This window comes from Microcaecilia unicolor, chromosome 3 (genome assembly GCF_901765095.1).
Source record: "Microcaecilia unicolor chromosome 3, aMicUni1.1, whole genome shotgun sequence".
Taxonomy (NCBI): Eukaryota; Metazoa; Chordata; class Amphibia; order Gymnophiona; family Siphonopidae; genus Microcaecilia; species Microcaecilia unicolor.
In genome coordinates this window covers 349849994-349862284 of record NC_044033.1, presented here as the reverse complement: position 1 = coordinate 349862284, position 12291 = coordinate 349849994, and positions in this window count along the sequence as shown.

Here is a 12291-nt window from a genome sequence, read left to right as displayed (position 1 = left end):
TATATCTGCATGTAATGGAGGCAGTGCAAGCAAATCTCTCTCATGAATATTCATTGTGGGTATCCTGAAAACCCGATTGGCTGGGGTTCCTCCAGGACCAGGTTTGGGAACCACTGGTGTAGTGGGTTACAGACCTGGGGAACCGGGTTCAGTTCCCTCTGCAGCTCCATGTGACCCTGGAAAAAATCACTTAACCTTCCATTGCCCCAGGTACAACAGTAGTACAATGTACTACTTAAACTGTGATAGGGACAGAACCAGTACCTGTAAAGTGAAACTGTAAGCCGCTTAGGTCTAAGCGGTATATAAAGAAATGAAATTTCTTACATTTTAAAAATTTTATACAGTGCCATTTATATAAAATATACTCTTCTTCATACACCACATAAATAGAATATGACTTTGCAGCTTCCAGTCTGCAGAGAGGATAAGTATGCTTTTGAAGATGAAACAGTGAATGGTGGATAGGAGAAAAACAGCGGTGTCTTCTGGTTTAGAGTTCTGTTCTCTGCCCTTACGCTCAGCCCACTGTGGATTTGTCTAGCACTCTCTATATTTATTTTTGTCTGCCTATCATTAGAGTCTCCTATGGACAGTCATTTTTCTTTCAGGGTTGTCGTGGGGAGATGGGATGGAAATAGATTTGATGCAGCAGTCTCTGAAATAACACTGATAAAAATAGGGCTATTATTTTGGGCTTCCCCATTGAATCTAAGTGGTGCTGGGGGCGGAAGCTTTCAGCCAGCTCCAGACTGTTGAAGCCAAGGGAGTGTGTAGAGCTGAGGAAGAGAACAGAAATGCCTATCAGGAAGAAAAACAAAGCACCGAAGACAGAGAAAGGAAACTACAATAACAGAGATAACTACACCAAAGAATTCTGCCAGTCTCCTCATTATAATATTTGAGTTAAGAAGGCAAAACAAACAAATGAAAGCTGACATTGATGCATAGCCAAATACTGTGTTATACAGAGTTGTCTCATTATAGCACCAATAGTATTTAGGATCAGATGTTAGCATGGAAAAGCATAATTTTTTCTGATGTCTGTTTAATGTAGATACTACTACATCACGCCAATTAATTCTAATATCATAAGCACCATGCCCCCATAGATGACAGGATAGTACCATAATAACTGACGAAAGAAAAGGCCTTGCAGTCACTGTTCCCGCTAAGCTGAGTGGGAGTCCTCCACCTACAGCCCTGCCAGTGGGGGGTGCTGTTTCACTATCACACTTTCAATAGTGAAGGGCAGGCGAGCTCTGCAGGACTTCAGGGAACCTGCCTGTCCCTAGCTATTGAAGACACAATATTATAGCACTACCCCCTACTGGCAGCAATACAGTTGGAGGACTCCTGCTCAGCTTGGAGGGAACAATGCTTTCAATTTTTTTTTAATGCATTTACAATTTTATTTTACAAGCCATATACAAACTTGATCAGGCAATACGGATCTTTACATTAAAGTTTTAACTTATTCAATTAATAAAGAAAATTTTTCCTATCCTCTTTAGACCACAAGAAATTGGGGGTCACATGAAGGAAACTTAACAGGAGAAGTCTTAAAGCAAAACTGTAATAGCTTTACACTCACCTAACCATTCATATATTCTCTCGACTTTGATTCTTACCAGCAGACAATTTCTTAATTTTTTATAAATTTGCTAAGATGTTCAGGTTGAAAAAACACATACTTTATCCCTAGGAACGTAACCACACATTTACAGGGGTAATTAAGATAGAATAATGCTCCCAGTGCTAAAGTTTCAGCTCTAAGGGATAGAAAAGCTTTCCTTCTCTCTTAAGTAGATTTAATTACGTCTGGGAACATCTATACCTTTTTACCTAGGAAAAGTGTTTTTGCATTTCCAAAATACAGTCGTTTAATCGATTCTAAATCCTGCTCAAATACAAAAGTCACTAATAGAGTAAGTCTTTCAGAGTCTTCAGTCATAGAAGTTTCGAGGAAATCAGACAAATTCATTATAGCCTTATTCTGTTCAGAAACCTCTGAACCTGGTTGTAAATCAGTTACTTTTTTTGGTTATATATAATAAATTTTACCTATAGGTGGAAACATTTCAGGGGAATAATGTAAAATTTCTTGCAAGTATTTCTTGAATGCATCCAGTGGACTGACCCCCAAAGACTTTGGAAAGTTCAGAAAACGCAGTGTTAATCTGCGATGGAACAATGCTTTCAATTTGACCAGGTATTTCTGACCGTGCTGCTACAGATATCCCAGCTGTCAGTCAAGTGGGGGCTAATTCTATAAAGCAAGTGTTAACATTTATATGCCTGCTATATGTGTGAATGTTGAGAATATCAGCACGTTTGAATATGTGCCTATGTGTTATTCTAGAAATGCGTTCATATCTTACATAGCATCTATTTGCAAGGTGGATGTGCGCTGGGCACTTACAGGCACCACTTATAGAACACTATAAGTTACGTGGATATCTTTGGCAATTAGGTGGCCATACCAGTGGCGTAGCCAGACAGCCAATTTTGGGTGGGCCTGAGCACAAACTGGGTGGGCACAAAATTTTCTCTCTGCCCCCTCTCCCCAAAATTGGCTGTCTGGCTACGCCACTGCGATCCCCCCTCAAACCACCGCTGCAGGTTTTTCCCCGCCACCTGCTGATCCCTTCCCCCAGGCACCACCTACCGGCATGCTGAAGGGCTTTTTTTCTCTTCCACCTCCCAGTCACCCGACCGTCGGCATGCTGCAGGCCTTCTTTCCCCTCCCTCCGTCCCTCCCCTTCCATCTCCGCCGGGCAGCACCAGCCTAACTCTACAACAAAGCTGCATGGCACCGGGTCCATCAGTATGCTGCCGCTACGCTCCTACCTTGTCATCTTTTGGCAGAGGTGTTAGTTCTGCTGCTAAACCTGCAGTGGATCCACGCGGTACCAGGGCTCTCTCTCTGTATGCTGCTGTGACTGCTTCCTCTGCGCTGGCCCCGCCTTTTCAGAAAGAGTATTGGAGAAGGTGAGGCGGGGCTAGCGAAGAGGAAACAGTCGCAGCAGCGTACAGAGAGACAGCCCTGGCATCGTGTGGATCCGCTGCAGATTTAGCAGCAGAACTAACACCTCTGCCAAAAGATGACAAGGTAGGAGCGTAGCAGCAGCATACTGACGGACCCGGTGCCATGCAGCTTTGCTGTAGAGTTAGGCAGGCTGGCGCTGCCCGACGGAGATGGAAGGGGAGGGAGGGGAAAGAAGGCCCATTGGGTGCACCGTTGCTGGGTGGGCCTGAGCCCAAAGTGGGTGGGCCCAGGCCCACCCAGGCCCACCCGTGGCTACGCCCCTGGGCCATACTTGCACCAGCTCTATGGCTGGTGAGAGTGCTCACAGCTAACTGCATATGGGAAAGGGGATGAGACTTGATATACCGCCTTTCTGTGGTTACAGTCAAAGCAGTTTACATATTATATACAGGTACTATTTTATTTATTTATAAGGATTTACTTACCGTCTTTTTGAAGGAATTCACTCGAGGTGGTTTACAGTAAGAATTTTGTACCTGGGGCAATGGAGGGTTAAGGACTTAAAAAATGCATGCTGAGCGCAATTCTTTAAATGGTGCTCCGAGTTGGGTGCTGTTTATAGAATAACATGTAGTGTTGGGATCTGCACCCAAGTCAATGGAAAGTTCAGGAACCAAAGATTACAAACTCTCATTTGATTTTCCATGTGTTCCAATTTACGTTGTATGCCAACACATGACTTTGTAATTTGTCCTAATTCTTTTAAACATGATTTTCCTTGGTTAAACACCTCCCATCCAAACTTCCTATGGACTGTTCCATAGTAGATAAAAGAACAGCTATAGTCCCAACATGGGGGGGGGGGGGGGGGGGGGGGGGGGCGCTGTTGAGCAGCACACAAGATGGCAGATTAATTGCAGAGCTCCTGTATGACTCTGTTTGAATCCTAATTCAAAACAGCAAAAGTAGAGGCTGACAAATGTGCAAACCAATAGGGAGATAATATCAAGAAACAGTTTATTCAGAATATTCATATGAAGGACCCAACATGGTCTGTGTTTCAGCACCCAAGTGCCTGCCTCAGGGGTCACAAACAACTTTCTCTGAGAAGAAGATGATTGGCTTGAATAAATCCTTTACGTATACACGTGGTTATAAAAACAAGATCACACCTTTCTTATTTTTGAAGCATGGATAATGCACTGTTGAGGGGCAGAAATCACGGTCTATAACACTGGGTCTCAGTCAGTAGGAATGTGTCTTCGTTGAATCTTGTGAATCAATTGACTTGGCAATGAGTCATTTCTATGGGAAGGACTAACCATTATTGACCCATGCCAGCTTCTATGTTCCCTGGCGTGCTTTGCAAATTTCATAAAACAAGTTCTTGAATCACAAGGGTATGAACCAGGAAATGCGAGTCAGATGCTGAGGAACCACTGCTCACAGCTCTGTAATTTACTGTGGTACAGCTCAGTAAACAAGTACGTAAAAATTGCTTTCCGATCTGCTAAACATAATTAGGGAGGCTGCAGCTCAATCCTGACTGACACATAACAGTTGGATGCTTCTGCTCTTGCTTCAGGGATTTTCCAAAGCTAAATAAAAACAAGTAAAATGCTTCTGCAAATTGTTGGAAATTTGCTGTACTTCTGGATTTATACAAACTTGTGCTTCTTCCCCAAAATGCAATATATTTCCTTATCCTTTATTTTATACATTGCCGATGCTACTGGAAAATGAACAAGGAATTGCCCTGTGTGATGCTAAAAATTTATTACAATAAAGACTGGTTAATTTATAGACAGAAATTCATCTCCAGGTGACCAGTTAACTTCATGTCAAGGGATACAATTTACTTATTTATTGGGATTTTTTATGAAGAGATTCACCCAAGGCAGTGTACAGCAGGTACAGCATGACATCTATTCACACACTTATAATCACTGCACACAAAGGGCTAAATTCAGTAAGTGGAAAATCTGGGCACCGAAAGAAATGAGTGCTCTGAGTTGGGCGCCATTTATAGAATAGCACTTAGCACCAGAATCCGTGATGTACCAGAATCTTAAAGTAAATCTCTTGAGAACCATTTGATTTATAATGTAGATATAGGAGGAAAGGCTAAAGCGGTTAGGGCTCTTCAGCTTGGAGAAAAGGCGGATGAGAGGAGATATGATAGAGGTCTATAAAATAATGAGTGGAGCTGAACGGGTAGATGTGAAGCATCTGTTCACGCTTTCCAAAAATACTAGGACTAGGGGGCATGCAATGAAGCTACAATGTAGTAAATTTAAAACAAATCAGAGAAAATGTTTCTTCACTCAACGTGTAATTAAACTCTGGAATTCGTTGCCAGAGAATGTGGTAAAGGCGGTTAGCTTAGTGGAGTTTAAAAAGGTTTGGATAGCTTCCTAAAGGAAAAGTCCGTAGACCATTATTAAATTGGGGAAAATCCACTATTTCTGGGATAAGCAGTATAAAATGTTTTGTACATTTTTGGGATCTTGCCGAGTATTTGTGACCTGGATTGGCCACTGTTGGAAACAGGATGCTGGGCTCGATGGACCTTTGGTCTTTCCCAGTATGGCAATACTTATGTACTTATGTAATATGCACTACACAACACTTCAGTCTTTACAGTATTGAATAATTGGGCCCCATATTTTATTGTGTGACTTGATGCTACCTAAACTCATAGCAGCCACTCTTTCATATTTAGCATATTGAGGAGGTCATTTATTAAAGCTTATCTCGAGTAATATGCAGCAGGGCCCATAGGAATAAAATGGGCCATGCTGAAGATAACTCGAGCTAAGCATTAGTAAAAGACCCTCTGACATACTAAATTCCACCACAAGTTAACATTCAAGCATAAGAATCCTTCTAATTAGAACAGAGTAACTTAAGTGCAATTAACAATAAACCCCTAAGCAATTTAACTGATAAATGTCTAGTGAGGTTAGAAGGGCTGGGGTTCCAAAGCATACAACGGAAATAGATAATGGATCTTGTATCTTGAGCAGCTTACAAATCTTCATGCACACTGCCATCCAAAACAGTTGTACATTCGGGCAATGATGTATCATATGATCCAGTGTACCAGTATTTATGTTGCAAGATCAGCATATGTTGATGTTAGAAGAACTCACTTTTGTTAATTTATGTGGAGTCCAAAAAGCTCTATGAAGTATAAAATGAGCGGTTTGAGTCAAAGCCACTGATTTGAGAGATTTATAAGTGTGTAACCAAACATCACACTACTGATGTTGATCCAACGATAATTTTGTATCGTGTTTTGTATCATATAAAACAGAAGGAAATTGAATTTAGAATCTTGGAGTACCATGTACCAATGAGAAGCCTCTTTATGTTCATAACCAAAGGTTTTGCTCAAAGAAAGGAAAATAGGCTATGATATTAAATTCAAGTCTTGTAAATCTGGGAAGACATTTTTTAGACAATGGTGTAATTGGAAACATTTATTAGTATTGATGATTAAGCACATAAAAAATAGAACAAAGGTTATCAAACAATATCTAATTATTGTCCATGATAAGTTGACCTATAGTCCACATGCCCAGATTTTACCAAATTGGCCAGTTAACCATGGAATTTTAATTTTGACTGAAGGATTGTTCCAAATAGGATTGTTTCATACCCCAAGATAAAAAAGGGGGAGGTATCACGTATAACAAGTAAAACAAAAACTACCCTCATACTTGAAAAAATGACAAAGGGAATATATAATTAATAGATGTGTTGGAAATGATATTCAGATAAGGACCCTCCCAAGTCTGAGAGCTATAAATATGAAAAGACCAACTAAATTGGTCAATCATAAAGGCTCTCTGTACATCATAATATTGCACAAAATAAATGTGAGTGTTTAAAGTGCATATTCCCTTTGTCAAAAATTAAAGGATACGTCTGGGAACACAACTGGGCTCATTTTTTAATCAGAAAAATGTTTATAAAGTGTCATAAGGCAGCATTTGGACAAATTCCTTTTCAAAATGTCCAAATTGCTATTTTTGAAACCTGATTTGCAGATGTTTATCTGTGCAATTTGTCGCCAGTGCGTCCAGATCACAAGGGGATGTGTTGGGGGGTGGGATTAGGGCATTCCTAACACTTGAACATTTTGCAGCCATAATGGAACAAAACAAAAACATTTATGTCCACAATCTAAATGTTTTGGTCTAGAACTGTTTTTAGAACGAATAAGGCACAAAAACATGGCCTAAAGGACCAGGTGACCACTGGAGGGATTAAGGCATGACCTCCCTTACTCCCCCAGTGGTCACTGACCCCGCCCCCCCCAAAGATGTGAAAACAAGTACATACCAGCCTCTATGACAGCTTCAGATGTTATGGTCAGTCCTGTTAGAGCAGCAAGCAGGTCTCTGGAGTAGTATAGTGGTCAGTGCAGTGCACTGTAGAGAGGAGGACTCAGGCCCATATCCCACTCTAACTGTTACACTTGTGGTGCAGCTTGTGAGACATCCAAAATTCACCCAAAGCCTACTGTATCCACATATAGGTGACCCAAAAGGGTTCATGTAGTGGTGTACAGTTGGGGACAGTGGGTTTTGGAGGGCTCAGCTTAAGGGGGTAACAAAACATAACCGTTTTTGCTGTTTTGAATATGACTATCTTTCCTATTCAGATTTGGGACGATTAGCACAAAACGTCCATAGTCAGATGTAATATCGAAAATGCCCTTCAATGAGTCCAATAGATTTTTTTCAATATATCAAAATTTACATCAATTAGTCATAAAAAAGACAACCTAAGAGCTTTTTATTTCATAACTTATCTTGGCTATTCCACTGGTAGCTGCTCATACACAATATACCCTGGCTTATGAGAGAGGTTCATTGTAGTCATGATACACACAAAACAAATTCATTTTATTTATTTATTTAGAGCATTTATATCCCACATTTTCCCACCCATGGGCAGGCTCAATGTGGCTTACATCAGTTTAAAAAGGTGTACACCAGTGTAAAAAGGCTTACATCATTCTAGTAACAAACAATCAGATACATACCATGTTTCTTCTGGTTATTATCCAATAGATAGATTTCTGTTCCTTAAAATTTCTAGAGATTTCTTCCACCTATGGATTGAGAAGAATTAAAAAAATAAATAAGTAGTCAATGCATAGATAGTAGCTGTCTTGTTTCCTCACTCTCAGTATATCAATCCTTTATCCCAGTGGTTTCCAAACCTGGTCCTGGAGGCACCCCAGTCAGTCAGGTTTTCAGGATATCCACAATGAATATTAATGAGAGAAATTTGCATGCAGTGGAGGCAGTGCATATCCTGAAAACCTGACTGGTTGGTGTGCCTCTAGGATCAAGTCTGGGAATCACTGGTTTATCCATTCCTTCTCTGTCACAATTCCAACCTGGATACAACACAATGCTCAGCCTCAGTGGTATACTGTTTTGGGCTCATACAGTGGAATTCACTTCCTTGGAACTGAAACCAGCTGTAACTGCTTTAAGACTGCATTAAAAAGCCATTTGTTTTTAAGATATTTTGAAGGAACTTAGAATGTTTCAGAATGGCACATCAGTGAACAATTAATGGGAGTTTCCTTTCTATCTCTTCTCTTTTGTCTCTCTATTGAAATTATTGTAATTTTTTTTCCTTTTCTGTTTTGAATTATTATTGTAAACCGCTTTGTTTTTTTTCTAACGATGAAAGGCCGTATAATAAATGTTCAAATAAAGTAAACTAAAGCCATTTCTGTGGGCAAAGCAATGCCTTATCCATGGAAATGGGCTTTTTAAAAACTGCCCACCCTATAGGTGGGTAAAGGCACCTGCATGCAGGAGGATTCTAATGATTACAGCAGAGGGCTGAAAACCAGGGGACCCTGGTTCATATCCCACTGCAGCTCCTTGTGATTTTGGGGGTCACTTAACCTCCCATTGCTTCATGTACAGATTACCGTATATACAGAAAAATACCTACAACATCTAAATGTACACCTCTGATAGCTTGCAGGCAGCATATAAGACTTTTACTCACTCTAGTTGGCAGCATTACCAGGCACAGGGTTTGCAAGTACTTTTGTACCTTTGTGTTTTCAAAGGTATGAGTGTATTTTTATCCAGAAAAAGTATCTGCAAAAATTAGTTGGATTAAAGATGTGTTGGCAATTTCAGTGGAATACGTTTTGCAGCGAAAGAGAGAGAGTGTGTGTACTTTCATTTTGCAAATCCTGCAAAGTCCACGGAATGAAAGGTAGAAGTATACTTTCCACAAATACGTGCAATTAAAACTTTATTTCCTTAAGATCTGTAATTTGTGCTCGATGCCAACTATTGAACCATTTCTTGAGCATTTTAGTAAAAGGGCCCCTTAATCTGTTAAATTTGATTTAATGAGAGATTGGGTAGAGTTTGACTGATACTGTTCACTTGGGATAGTTTGTAGCAGTACAAACCAGCAGAGACCACGAAGAGTTCTTAGAGCTGCCCATATTCTATACTTAACTATCAGGAGAAAGGTAAGGTACGTTTTGCTGAACTTTCTGGCATTTGTACAGTATTTGGAAAGTTTGTCATTTATGCAACTTGTGCGGATGAAGAAGTCAAATTCGCCCTTTCCTTTCTGAGCACACTACCAGAACCCTTATCCACACTCTTATCACCTCTTGCTTCTCACAGGTCTCCACTTAGCCATCTCTCTCCTCTTCAATCTGTTCAAAATTCTGCCACACAACTTGTATTTCGCCAGTCTCTCCTCAAGTCACTTCACTGGCTCCCTCCCTATCCATTTCCGCATAAAGTTCAAACTCCTTTTATTAACTTATACGTGCATTCACTCTGCAGCTCCTTAGTACCTCTCCACTCTCATCTCTCCCTACACTCCTCCCCGGGAACTCCGTTCACCGGGTAAATCTTTCTTATCTGCACCCTTCTCCTCCACCGCTAACTCCAGACTCTGCTCCTTTTATCTTGCTGCACCATATGCCTGGAATAGACTTCCTGAGCAAGTATGTCAAGCTCCATCTCTGGCTGTCTTCAAATCTAGGCTAAAAGCCCACCTTTTTGATGCTGCCTTTAAACTCCTGACCCTTACTCACTTATTCAGTACCCTTATTTTATCACCCCCATCTTAGTAATTCCCTTATCTCTTATTTGTCCTGTTTGTCCTAATTAGATTGTAAGCTCTGTCAAGCAGGGACTGTCGCTTCATGTTCAAGTGTACAGCACTGCATACGTTTAGTAGCGCTATAGAAATGATAAGTAGTAGTAGTAATAGTCAAACCAAGTATGATTATCTAAGCGTAGGATATGAATAGGACTGGAACCAATAGTATAAATTCTAATTAGAAGCTCCCAGGACAAGGATTATAGAGAGGACTTCTCTGTGGCCAGAATGAAGATCAAACACTGATGGCTGGGGAGGGGAAATCTCCATCGAAGAATCGAGGGCAAGGAAGTTTACACAATAGGTGGCTGTAAGGACTCACACACTAATGGTCATGCGCCAGTGGCATATCTATTTGGGGCCAGAGGGACCTGGGTCCCCATAGATTTGGCCCTAGACCCCCCCTGCTGACAACCCTCTCGACCCCCCTCATGCCGTCGCCTGCCTTTGCTGGTGGGGGGACCCCAACCCCCGCCTGCTGAGGTCCTCTTCTTCCCGCAAAAGGCTTCCTTCTGTTTCTGACGTCCTGCACTAGGAGTGGCCTAGTGGTTAGGGTGGTGGACTCTGGTCCTGGGGAACTGAGGAACTGAGTTCGATTCCCACTTCAGGCACAGGCAGCTCCTTGTGACTCTGGGCAAGTCACTTAACCCTCCATTGCCCCAGGTACAAATCAGTACCTGAATATAATATGTAAGCCGCATTGAGCCTGCCGTGAGTGGGAAAGCATGGGGTGCAAATGTAACAAAAAAAGACAGAAGAAAGCCTTTTGCGGGAAGAAGAGGACCTCGGCTGGCGGGGGTTGGGGTCCCCCACCAGCAAAGGTAAGCAACGGTGGGTTGGCGGCAGGAGGGGGGTCGAGAGGGTCGTCAGCAGGGGGGGGGGCAAAGTTGGCGGCGGTGGCAATGGCGGGGGGGGGGTTGGCGGCACTGGGGCGGGGCCAAAATGTGCCCCCTCACCTCAGGCTCTGGACCCCTCTCCTACCAAAGTCTGGCTACGTCCCTGTCATGCGCTAATGGGGAAATTAGTGCATAGCCATTATTGGAAGAATAGAAAAATCTGCGTTTTACCGGCAGCAGAAAAAGTGGTCTCAGAGTGCATGAAAGATCTGCGTTGGGGGCTACTGCAAGCCACTCTGTAGCACTGCTTGGTACAAGAGTGCCTTAGCTACACAGAACATGTTTAGCAAAAAAAAAAAAACCCAATAAAAATATTAGCTAACACAAAACATGTTTGGAAAACATAAAGTTTATGAAAAATACATAAACTCCTGTGCTGATGCAATTATTTGCATGACAAATTTATGTTGACCTGCTTATAATCTTTCTTTGCAAGTTACTACATTCATGGTACTTTCAATTATTCTGCTCTTCCAGGGTTTGTGCCCTCAGATCCTTCATTATTCCACTAGTTCTTTTTTCTTCGATCCCCCTCAGAATGGTGTTATTTGATTACTTTATTTATTTTTTGTCTATTAGATTGTAAGCTCTTTGAGCAGGGACTGTCTTTCTTCTATGTTTGTACAGCGCTGCGTATGCCTTGTAGCGCTATAGAAATGCTAAATAGTAGTAGTAGTAGTAGTAATTTACAGGTTGCAGCCTTCTTTGAGAGTAATAATTATACTAACCATTTTATAGTTGTAAAAAGATGTTCTATTCTACCTGTGCTGCACTGCCTCCCATCCCCCAAACGCAGCCAATACATAGTGCTACTAGATATATGCAATGCTGTACAGTGGTGATAAGTATTCAGGTACAGTGTGCAGTGGTGGCTGCTCACTACTTTTAATACTAGCACATGGCCATTTACTTCCCCATTTAAAAAATGCCTTTTTACCCACCGTGGTAAAAAATGGCCCAGTGAATGCCAATTTCACGTGTCCCAACTAGCGCAGGCCACTTTTTACTGCAGCTTAGTAAAAGGGTCCCATAATGCCTCTGTATTGCTCCATGGTGAGACCACACCTTGAGACACAACTACACTACAGTTCGTAATAATCTCCACCGAACTCTTACACTGAACGTTTCCTCTTTGTGGACCTACCACAAGAACATTACCCTATTACAACTTCACCTTGTATTTGTATATACTGGAGTCTCCGGCACTATGTAAGCCACATTGAACCTACAAAGAGG